An 11,879-nucleotide genomic window follows, 5' to 3' on the forward strand; every position below is an offset into this window, starting at 1 on the left:
CGCAGTGTCCGATAGCAGCGAGAAAACGACTGATCTTATAGGCTCGTCGGATAGGATTTAACCGCTTCATCATAACGTACTCTCTGCTTTATTATTGCTATCGACACGCGATTTTATGCAGGCTACGAAACACTTCCTGAATGGTATTTGTTAACTGTCTTCCTCTGTCTGTATTTCCTACTGCCGATGACCTCCAGTCTTTTAAACGCAGTGTGTCCAGGCATCTCGAAATGAACGGATATTGAATTTGGCTCTGTTATTTTATTTTTATTTCTCCTTGGACGGAACAGTCTTGCGGCCTTTGGTATCTTGTTGCTTGCATTTATATATATATATATATATATATATGTGTGTGTGTGTGTGTGTGTGTGTGTGTGTGTGTGTGTGTGTGAGAGAGAGAGAGAGAGAGAGAGAGAGAGAGAGTTTTAGGTAACTTTAACAAATATTGGTTGTCTTAAAGCGAATAAAATCGTCTGGAGGCGGCATAATAAGTATAAATTACATCCTCCTATTCCAGGTGTTCAGAAGGCAGTTTCTAACCTCATGATGGAAATTATGCCCATTAAATGAAATTGTGTTTATTATGAAAATACACACCTTGAGATACACACCTTCAGAGTAAACACAATTTCAACATGTGGCCGACTTTGACTTGAAAGGATTCAGATAGGTCAAAACTGTTTATTCTTTGTTAAAATAAAGAAACGAATAACAACAACACTAATAAGAAAAATAATGACAATAAGAAATATAGAAAGAAGAAGAAGAAAAAAAGAGCGGAATCACATCAACCGCTAGCCGATACACATTTAGCGCGGCTCGGAATATGATCTTGACTTTGACCTACTTGCACCTATTTTGAACTCGGAGATTTTCATCCCTACCACACACCTGTAAAAATTTGTGATATTATCTTTAGCGGTGGCGAAGTTATCGTGCTAACAGAAACATGGACAGACAGACAGACAGACGAACAAACTGAAAACTATACCAGCTTCGCTGTTGCTGCTGGTAATACTAATGATGATAATAATAATGATGATGATAATAATAATAATAATAATAATAACAACAACTAAAGACCCCCCAATGGGGGAATCACACCAGCCACGTGTTGATACATATCTAACGCATCCCGGAATATGACCTTGAGACCAATTTCGAACTCGTAGAGGATTTTCATCCCTACTACACACCTGTAAAGGCCCTCTCCCACTTCGGCGTAAATAGGCACGATGAAGTCACAATGAAAATAGTGGCCGAAGTCGATGATGTGTCGACGACTCTGACCAAGAATCGTGGTGTCGGCGTAATACCGGCAACACCAGTACGACAAAACGCCGACACCTCGGCGGAGTATACGATATAAAAGGCGACTAGTAGCCGACATATCGCCGATATGTCGGCGTAATGCGCATTATTCTAAATTCAAATTTTAACGTTTTTTTTTAACGGCGATTCAATGGTGATAAAGGTACAACGGCGGCGTGCTGTCGACGATGTATCGTCGATGTGTCGGCGAATGCATCGGCGCCAATGCGGAATAAATCGCACGCACCTCGCAGACAAAACGCCGAGGCCATCGCAGGTGCCTCGCCGTCATCGGCGTATTTAAGGCGGTTAATCGACGGTTCATCCGCGAAATGTCGGCGATATATCACCGACATTCATAAGATGAAATATTACTATCGCACAACCCGGTACGTATCGTACGGTTTACGTAAGCTATGTCGTATTAACCTCACCGATGCATCGCCGATATATTGCCAACGCTTCGCCGTATGACCGTACGACATCTCAACGGTTTTTTTCACTGCCGACGCCTCGCCGATGTCGGCGATCATACGCGGTTTTTACACCGGGTAATCGCCGACGTCGCCGAGGCGTCGCCTTGTTGTCAACGACTAATCTGAGAAATTTTACAAAATCGTGGAGGGCCACGACGTTTTCATGCAGCATGAAAACGTCGTGGCCCCCCACGACAAATTTCCACCTCGTTCGACGTATCGGCGACATGCCACGAATGGACAAGATTTTGATCACGAATACCCACAATTAGGGATTTTTGACACATCGTGACTTTATCTTCCCCACTTTCGCCGAAGTGGGGGAGGGCTTTTAAATGTTGTGGTGATATTTTGAACGGTTGCAAAGTTACCGTGGTATCAGACACACAGACCTTGACTTACTTTCATCAATTTCGAACTCGTGATCGATTTTTTTACCGTACTACACAAACATCTAAAATTTTGTGATGATATCTTGAGCGGCTGCGTAGTTATCTGCTAACAGAAACACAGACATGGAAAGACAGACAAATTGAAAATACCAGCTTCGCTATCACGGCTGGTGACAATAGTAATAGTAATAATAATTATGTTGATTATGATGATAGTATTGTGATACCCAATCCAACATATGGACGCGAAGCTTGGCGCTTGTTGGAAGGACACAAGTCAAGAGTGAGAGCAGAGGAAATGAGTTATTTATGAGGAGCATGTGGAGTTACGTGGAGAGACAGACTGACAAATGAGAAGACAAAGAGTTTTCTGGTGTAGATGTTGATGTGACTGAAACTGTTAGCAGAAATATACTTAGGTGGCTTGGCCATGCGAAAGGATGGAGAGTGAGAGACTAAAAAGGACCGTATATGTGAGTGAGTTGGAGGGGGGGAGGGGGAGGATGAGACCGAGGATGAGATGGAGGGATGGAGTGGAGAGGTATATGAAAGAGGGGAATGAGTTTAGGGAAGGGCAGCGAAACGGCAGGGGACAGGGCGACATGAAGGTGACTTGTTTGTGGCCACCCCATACGGGATTATGAGGTCTGGCACTATACTGTAGATGCAAGGGCAGTCTGATAATGATGACGTTGAAAAAAGCTTTAATAACAACACCGACGTCATCAAAAACAGCAGAAACGACAGTGACAACGAAAACTGCCACAACAACAACGACGACGACGCCCATGACAACGACAAAAACAACAACGACAATGATGATGACAACGACAACAACAACGACTGCAACAACGACAACACAACGACGACAAAAATAATGACCACGATAACGACGACGTCAACGACAACAACAACTACGACGACGACAACAACGACTGCGATAACGACAACAACATCGAGGACGACAAGAACTACGACGGCGACAACAACGACGATGACGGCAATGACGACGACAACAACGACGACGACAACAACGACGACGACAACAACGAAGACGACTTTAGCAACGATGACAGCGACATCAAGAGCGGCAACAACATCAACAACAACGACAACGACGATGACGATGACAAAACACCGATGGTGACAGTGACGATAACAACAATGGCGACGACATGACAACGAGGACGAAGACAACAATAATGACGATGACGAAAACAACAACAACGACAACGAAAACAATGGTGACAACGACGGTAAAAACGAGAACGGGGACAACAACAACTGCAACAAGAAAACAACAACGACGACGATAATGACGACAACGACGACAATGACAACGACGACGACGACGACGACAACAAGAACAGTGAGGACGACTTTAAATACGACAAAAAAAACAATGACAACACCAACTACGACGATGACATTACAACAATAACGACGAAGATGACGACAACAGTGAAGACGACGACAACGATGAAGACGACAACATCAACGATGATTACAACAACAACGACGACAACAAGGATGAAGTCAACATCGACGGTGACAGCAACAACGATGACGATGACATTATAATAACAATGACGAAGACGACGACAACAACGAAGACGACGACAACAATGAAGACGACGACAACAACGAAGACGACGACAACAATGAAGACGACGACAACAACGAAGACGACGACAACAATGAAGACGATAACAACAAAAACGATGACAACGAAGACGATGACAACAACAACTACGAAACGGACAACAACAACGACGACGAAAACAACGACGAAGACGACAACGACAATTATGACGATTACAACAACAAAGACGACGACAACAACGACCACAACGACAACAGTGATAACGACAAAATAACAAGGATTACAACAACTAAGACGACGACAATAACTACGACAATTACAGACGACAACAAACAATGACGGCAACAACGACGATGACAAGAATGACAACGACAACAACGACTAGAAAAACAATGTATACAGGAACAAGTCGGGTATATAAACTAAAAAATGGGAAAAAAGTCAGTGTTTGCCAAAGCAGCATCGATTTGCTAGTTCATTAGTGCAAGTAAGTAACGGGGCGGAGTCACGCAGCGCCTAGTAATGAGAGCACTGGAGCTACGCGTCGGCAACACTCTAATTAGAGAAAACACTGCCACATGTATGGATGGCTCAGGTGTTCATTAAGACTGCTTTAATGAAGGTAATGATATCATTAAGGGATACTTATTTCCTGAGACGCAACAAACACTCTCTGGTTCCTGTGAGTCACTCTGGCCTGCCGTTAACTGCAACAGAAGACTGGACTCCTGGCCATTATAACAGTCCATGGTGCCAGAATTAACAGTTTCACGTGCCTACTGTTGCTGTCAGTAACAGCAATCCACTTTTTGAATGAACAATTATGAAACTCTTGCACAACATTCGAAAAATTTTTTGGGTTGAAACAATCTCAATACTGGATTTCAAATGACATCGTTCATTGTCTCGTAATTTATCGCACTGATGTAGAATGGTATTAGTGTCCGCCACAATACCGATACCTACTCTCATCCAAAAAAAATGCCTGAGTTGTCCTGGCGATGAGACGGTCAGTGGTTCCAGTCTTGACACTCTGTCTAATATATTTCAGTTTTAAGTGTTAAAAGAAGTATAGTGGTGACTGACATAGAATATCAGCTTCACCTATCATTAAATGGCCAACGGTACACTGGGTAACCAGAATCTCCAGCCCACCCGGGTTGGGGCCGGAGATTAAGAAAATATCCTTTCTGGACGGCGCCCCACTCTGATAATCACGGGGCAGTGCACGCACGTACGCACATATTATGAATCATTCAAAGCTTTGCTATCTGTGTCATGTTCTCATTTTACTCTGTATCTTTGTAACCAGTCAAAGTATGGATACTTAGGCGACAATGGCTGTTAAGATACTACTCTTTTTTATTGCATTCCTTTCAAAATATGTCAACCGGACTTGAGAGATAACTGCTGACACTGGAGTTACGACTTGAAGATCTGAAGCACCGCCATACAGGTGAGCGACTTGACGTCATGGGTAGGAGAAGCCTGCTGTTTCAGAGCGGATAGGGGTGTTCAAGGGGCAATTACCAGCCTTCTTTCTGGGAATTAAGGATGAATCATTACGGTCCAGGACAGTGCTGACTTGCTGACAGTGACGAGTGGGTGAACTGTCTCCGACGGTAAATGATGAACTATTTTCGCAAAAAAATTACTGAGAAGTGAGAATGAAAGTTGATGTTACAACACACACACACACACACACGCACACGATGACGTTTTAAGAACATGGTACAATAGCTTTAGTCTCGCCGGCCCCCCTGCCCTTCCACAAACACAATAACATAAGACTAGGACAAATCTCATCTCGCCTGTCCACACACACACACACACACACACACACACACACACACACACACACACATACACAGTGTAACGTTGTACGATGCGTTGGCAGATGTGGAGAGGCTTTTTTGAATCGTAGTGTTGAAATTAGTCTGTCTCCTTCCTTTTCATGGTTTAAAAAGTAAGTGTAGGGTAAAACGTGCAGTATTATGGGAAAAAACTGGCTAATCGTAGCAATGCGAGCATCACATAACCTGTATGTTCATATGTGTGTTGCCTGTGAGACTTGCCGTGTGCATTTGTATACAGAGGTGGGTTCGTTTTAAGTATTGCACTACAACTGCGTGAAGTGAAAAGTGACTGATTCACATTAAATTACATATAACGTTTCTGAAACTTATGGATACATTAAAAATATATTTCCATATAGTTACACAGATGTAAAAAAATAAAAGATATATACTGTAGGTCTATGTGGTTTGATGGATGCATCGTTTTCAGCCACTGTGCTCAGATTGATGTATGAACGAACTTTCGTACAAGAACTAATTATGTATTAATCTTAACTGCTTCAGATGACACCTGATGATTCGAACACAAACAAACAAGATTACAAAAAGTTACTTATCTCGCTTCTACACACACACACACACACACACACACACACACACACACACACACATATGCAGATGCTGAAACCATTGTGTGGATTTACTGGGTGGTTTGGAAGTGCTTCGTTTCTTGAAAGGTATAGGCTTTTCCAGTCGTGTCCATGATTGACTGAAGGGGCACTCAGTGGAGGGCACCTCTCCGACAAGGGCAAGGCAATTTCCAAACCACACTTCATAATGGGTTAGGTTATCTCATCCTGACTAGGGTTTTGCAAAAGCGTTTTCCGGATCCAGACTTTATAATACGATCCGTATCGTCCCAAATGTTAATCGATTGTTCCCTGGGACATGGACTATCTACCCACCAAATTTGGTCCAAATCTCTCTTTTAGTTTTAAGTGGTCCTGCTAATAGACAAACAAACAAATAGACAAACAAACTGGGGTGAAAACATACTCTCCTTGTAGGAGAGAATGAAAATATTGAAAGGAAAAAATGCTGTAAATTAATACATGTTGTCATCTATACTGCCATAATATGATTATCTCTAGCAAGATAAATTATTCATAACAGATGGAGAATCAAGTTATGACTGGTTCATATCATGCGTGTACGTTCAGGTGTTGCCCCGAATTAGATTGGGCCGTCCGTCCAGACAGGACCCAGTCCTAACCTCTAGACCAGACAAGGGTAGGCTAGTGATTATGGTCTCCAAGTGTACCGGTATTAACACTCAAGTTCCCATGACTCTCTTTGCAGCGTCAAACGATTTGGCGTTCGTTGGGGAAGAATATTGGAGAGTCACCTGCCATGAGAGGGTTAGTGTTAACATAACTCCTTCACCCCGGGGACACTGTTTCATCCTCTTTCCCACCTGAACATTTCATTTAGTTGCGGCAGCCTCTCCGAGGCCTATTCGCCAGTACGATAATATATGTTCAGTGTCTATATTTCAGAAACGTGGGTGACCCTTAAAATTATTATAAACTGTGGTAGAAGCATGGCCTTGTAGGTTACTGTAACGCGCCATACTCTAATGCATCAGAGTGGAACATAAAGTTAAATGACGTGAAATCATCAGTTTCTCCTTCCCTAGGTCACAAGAGCTACACAAGAAGCTGCTGGCTCGGTATCCCTTGTCAAACTTTTCGTATTTTCTATTTTTTCCCTCGAGAACTCATTACATATATATATATATATATATATATATATATATATATATATATATATATATATATATATATATATATATATATATATATACATGTATATTATTTATGCAAGGAAGAAGGAACCAAAGGCCATGAGCCCGCAAAACTTCCTTCCAAGAGAATAACAAAATACAAGAGAGAGCCAAATTCAAGATACGATCATTTTGAGATGCCTGGATACAGTGCGTTTGAAAGACTGGAGATCATAGGAAGCAGGAAATACAGACAGAGGGAGACAGTTCTAAAGTTGACCTGTTGCATAAATGAAGGACTGGGAGTAACGGTTAACTCTTGCATTAGAGAATTGGAGAGAAAAGGGATGACAGTTTGCTGCTAGACGGGTGCTAGGTGCCCGTTGTAGAGATGGAGGAATGCAAGCGGACAGTTCAGAGAGAATAGGTGGACAGCCTCTGTACTTAAGTGAAGTTGGGAGTAAACTTAATTCTTGGGCTACATATATTTTATAAGAATCGTACACATGTCCCATGTTCACTGAATGGGGCAGGATGGTAGATTGCTGCTAATGTCTCACCTCACAGATAGCGGAGTTGAGGTAGTTAAACACTGTCACTGTATTCTGATTATCACTTTCACTTTTACTTCATGGGCGTGAAAGTCACAGTCACGGTAGGGGTTAGGGGCAAGGGAGCGGCCGTCTGGGGGCTCACAGCTGTCAGTTCAGTGTCGGCTGAGTCCCCTCAGGTGTCTTCTCGTCTAGGGGGCACGGGACTACTGGTAGGGGCGTCGTCCTCTGGAGTGGGCTATGATGGGGCATGGTGAAGGGCCCCAAACTGGAAGAGGCTAGTACAGGGGTTTGGCTCTCGGGACTGAGGCCAAATATCTTCTGTTCATGCAGGTGCCTGGTGAGGGAAGGGCGTCGCTCCTTGTCCGGACTGGAGAGGTCATGCCCCGGGGTACCAGGGGCGGTGTGGAGGGCATGTCTGCTGTGGTCTCACTCCCTCTGCTTTGCCGTCAGGGTAGGGCTGCGGCGTTGCTGGCAACAGGAGTCCAACAGGTGCTGGTTGCCTTCAGGTGCCGGCTGGATGGAGTGCAGCCCTGGGGTCAACACAGGTTCTCTCCGCCAATCCTCTTTTGGGAGATTCTCATCCCTGCCTCGGGCTGGGGAGTTAGAGGTGTTACTTGCTCTGCCACCGATGGGGCGGCTTGAGTTGGGGTCTCCCTCCGGTTGTGGAGTCACAGGGGGTGAGGGACTTTTGTGGTGTCACTCCCTGGCGCAGCCACCGGCCGTTGCCAAGGTCCCACGGGCAACTGGAGGAGGGCGGCTACTGGCCGTCCCTTTCCCATCGGTGCGGCAAGTAGCTATCACTGGGGCCCAACTCCCTGACGGGACCCCAGATGAAGTGCAACTGCTGGCTGTCACCTGCCTATGGGTGCGGCTACCAGCCATCACCGGTGTCGTGCCCTTCGAGGCAACTGCAGGAGAGTAAGAGTGCCATTCTCTCCGCGCATGTGGCAACCGGCCATCACGGGTTCTGCAGGGGGGGGTGGACAGCACTATGAGCAGCTATTGGCTGGCTCTTAGGCATGCAGCAAATGGCCGTCAAAATTGCACGACTGCAGGCCGCTGCTTGTGCACGATTATAAGCCATTGCGGTGCACGACTACAGGCCTTTACTGGTGCCCGGCTACAGGCCATTGCTTGTGTATGGTTATAGGCCATAGCTTGGGCATGGCTACAGACCGCTGCTTGTGCATAGCTAAAGGCCATTGTTTTTGCATGACTACAAGCCGATGCTTGTTCACAGTAAAAGGTCATTGCTTTATTTGTGCAGCTGCCGGCCATTACGGGGGTGCTGTCTGGAGCTAACTTAATAGCTCCTCCCCGATCTTGGCAAGGGCCAGATCGGTTTCAGGGTAATGCACCCATACTGAGTTGATCGCACTGGGTGCACTCCATGGAATAAGGGAACGTGGCCATATGGGACGTTTGCCCATATAGCACGGACATCCCGCGTGCCCTACCTATCCCTCTCTTGTCACCTGGGAGTGTTGTCATGCCCTCTGTTGCCACGGCTCCTATTTAAATATTTATATATACATCTATCTATCTATCTATCTATACATTTATCTATCTATACATCTATATATATATATATATATATATATATATATATATATATATATATATATATATACATATATATATATTTATATATACATCTATCTATCTATCTATCTATATACATATACATCTATCTATCTATCTGTCTATCTATATATATCACAATAACTTTGTAGCTTCATGTAGTGGGTTTTGTAGATCAGTTATACATATATTAGACTCGTGGACGAGCGGTTGTTATACGTGAGTAGTTTTGTAAGTAGATAATCTTAATTCCCTTTTGTCATGCCATGACAGGAGAGGTAAAGATGAGTATGGGACTATTTTTATTTGTCTTGGAAATATTAACAAAGTCTCTCACACACGAGTGAAGTATAAGTAGAGTCCCGCGAGCTACCTCCTTGTCTCACTCTCTCTCTCTCTCTCTCTCTCTCTCTCTCTCTCTCTCTCTCTCTCTCTCGCCCATGTTGCTAGGCTCCTTCTCCCTACTACCTGTCGATTCTAAGGCTAACCTCCTTCTGAGCTCTGCTTCCTAAATTCTGGTGTAACAGGGGTCGTGTCACGTGTGTTACACTGTTGTTGAAATGTTCTAGAAGCCTGTGTGTGAGTATGTGTGTATATGTGTGTATGGTCACGAGCGTTGTTCGTGTGCCTATCTCGCTGACACAGTGCCTGTCTCATCCCCTGAGTTGCTGCTTCTGGTGTATTGTCAACATTCCTTCACTTAGAGTTGAAAGCTCATATCCCGTTCCCAGGCTTGCCTGGTGCTCTGTCTATCTATCTATCTATCTATCAATCATGTTTTCTATAATGAAATATATTTATAATATGGAGTCCTGACATCGCTCGGGCACGTAGCTGAAGGTCCTCCAACAGCAATCATCATTGACATATGCTAATCTATTAGTACATAATATTGATTATAATATTGTATACATATAATATTCATGTTAATATTGTAATGGTTCAGTAATATTATATGTTAAACAAGTTATATACATAATTGAACAAATACTATGTGATTAAGATGTGTATGTATAACAGACATACACATACAATGTGCAATGGTAATACTGATAGGTCATTACATTACATATGGAGTTGTCCCATTAGTAATGTCTAATATTTCACCTAACTTGTATGATGATTCTGGTAATACAGAATTGTGGTAAAATTGTATGACTTGATACATAATATTGTAGTAACATCGTAGTAATAATTGTAAAATTGTATGACTTGTGACATAATATTGGAGTAATACATAATTGTGTTGGCCTTATAATTGTAGTTACATTTTGTTAATGCAACTGTTACATGTTTGTGTTGGCCTTATAACTGTAGTTACATTTTGTTAATGCAACTGTTACATAATTTTGCTGGCCTTATAATGGTAGTTAAAGTTACATAAAAGTTACATCTTGTTAATGCAACTGTTACATAATTGTTACATATTGTTTGCAGTTACATAATTGTAGCAAGTGTAACATAATGCAATCGTTTGTCGTTACATAATTGTTACATATCGTTTGTAGTTACATAATTGTAGCAAGTGTAACAATGCAATCGTTTGTTGTTACATAATTATAATAACTGTGGTCCTGACATCACTAATCCGGTCATGTTGCGGTCGATGATAGTGATGATGTGCCATGCCACTAGCTTGTGAAGACAACAATTTGCTTTTTTGTTTGTAGTTTGTGGTATTTTGGCATTTGTAGTAACACTCGCGCTTAATTTCATTTGTTTGTTACGTGATCTTACTCTATTTCTTTTTTTTTTTCTTTTTTTTTTGTATGTATTGATTTTTTATAGTTTGTTTTTCTTCGTTCGTCTACGCTTTTTCGGTGTTGTTCGAGGTTGCATAATTGCTGGCTAATTCCCTTGGGACCCTTTTTTAAGGTTTAGTTTATATTGCACAGATATTACTGAAAATGATATTATATAGCCCCATATCTTGTTATTTTATATAAAAAATATATATACACTATATACAATATTAACTATATACGGTACACTGACTTGTTGTTCACTTGTACCTATCGTGGGCAATATATGTGTCAGCATTGTGTGGAAATCTTTGTTTTCACGACTGTGTTGAAGATATTCATTCATGCTAACGTCATTTGTGTTGGCCATTTTTTTCTTTTCCTTTGTTTTTCTTGTAACTTAATTTCTCTGTTTCCACTAGGTAACTTTATTTAATAAATGTTTAATACAGTTCTTTTGATCGCTCACCGAGCAGCTGTGATAGTATATTTTCTTTATTACTTTGTAGATGTAATAATGTATAGTTTTATGTATGAAACACGTATTTTATGTTGGTATAAATGGTAACACTCGTTGGTAGTAAATAACTGCTATAATAAATGAATGAATATATACAGTGTAGAATATTTATTGTTGGTGA

Source organism: Coenobita brevimanus, chromosome 31, assembly GCF_032717465.1.
Source record: "Coenobita brevimanus isolate Jiangsu-jjx chromosome 31, ASM3271746v2, whole genome shotgun sequence".
Taxonomy (NCBI): domain Eukaryota; kingdom Metazoa; phylum Arthropoda; class Malacostraca; order Decapoda; family Coenobitidae; genus Coenobita; species Coenobita brevimanus.